Here is an 895-nt window from a genome sequence, read left to right on the forward strand (position 1 = left end):
ATGAAACATAAGGAGGAAGGGGGGCTAGGCTTTTGCGATCTGCATATCTTCAATCTTGCTATATTAGCAAAGCAAGTTTGGCGTCTCATTCAAGCGCCGGAATCCCTTTGTGCTACAGTTCTCCGGGCTCTGTATTTTTCAGATGGAAACGTCTTGAAGGCTTCTCCGGTGAAAGGTATGAGCTATGTGTGGCGTAGTATTTTACAGGGGGTCAAGGTGGTCAAACAAGGAATGGTTTGGCGGGTTGGAGATGGCACCCATATCAAAATCTGGGAGGATCCGTGGCTTCCTAGAGGCACTACAAGGCGCCCAATTTCTCACAGAGGTACTCACGATGTACAAACTGTATCAGAGTTGATCGACCATGATAGTATGTGTTGGAATGAAAACCTTGTTCGATCCACTTTTTGCGTGGAGGATGTCCACGAGATTTTTTCCATTCCTTTGTGTGCAGATACAGAGGACTGGATTGCATGGCATTTTGATGCAAAAGGGGAGTTCTCTGTTAAATCTGCTTACCGTGTGTATTTAGCGACCGAGCTACTGAATTCTGGTAGCAATGAAGGATGGCCTTCGGTTGGTGATTCATGGAAGAATAAAGTCTGGAGGGATTTATGGAAATTGCATTGCCCGGCAAAAATACACCATTTTCTTTGGAGGTTCGGCCATAATAGCCATCCTTTGCATATGAATATTGCCAGGAGAGGAGTGGTCCTGGACACATCTTGTGTTGTCTGTCATAGGCTCTTTGAGGATGGTGGTCACTTATTTTTCCGATGCAAGGGTGTTAAACCGCTCTGGCGGGGTCTCCAGGTTGAGGATATTCGTTTGCAACTGATGGAATGTCAAGGCCCGATCCATGTGCTGGATTGTATTCTGAAACTCCCGTATGAGA

The 895-nt window shown here is 46.0% G+C and overlaps 1 long non-coding RNA gene across 1 annotated transcript; it reads left to right on the top strand.

Moving 5' to 3' along the window:
- Positions 1-237: 237 nt before the first annotated feature.
- LOC123440530 lies at positions 238-658 on the top strand. Its single transcript, XR_006630324.1, has 2 exons — positions 238-325; positions 455-658. It is a non-coding gene; the product is annotated as an uncharacterized LOC123440530 (long non-coding RNA).
- Positions 659-895: the final 237 nt, after the last annotated feature.

This window comes from Hordeum vulgare, chromosome 3H (genome assembly GCF_904849725.1).
Source record: "Hordeum vulgare subsp. vulgare chromosome 3H, MorexV3_pseudomolecules_assembly, whole genome shotgun sequence".
Classification (NCBI taxonomy): domain Eukaryota; kingdom Viridiplantae; phylum Streptophyta; class Magnoliopsida; order Poales; family Poaceae; genus Hordeum; species Hordeum vulgare.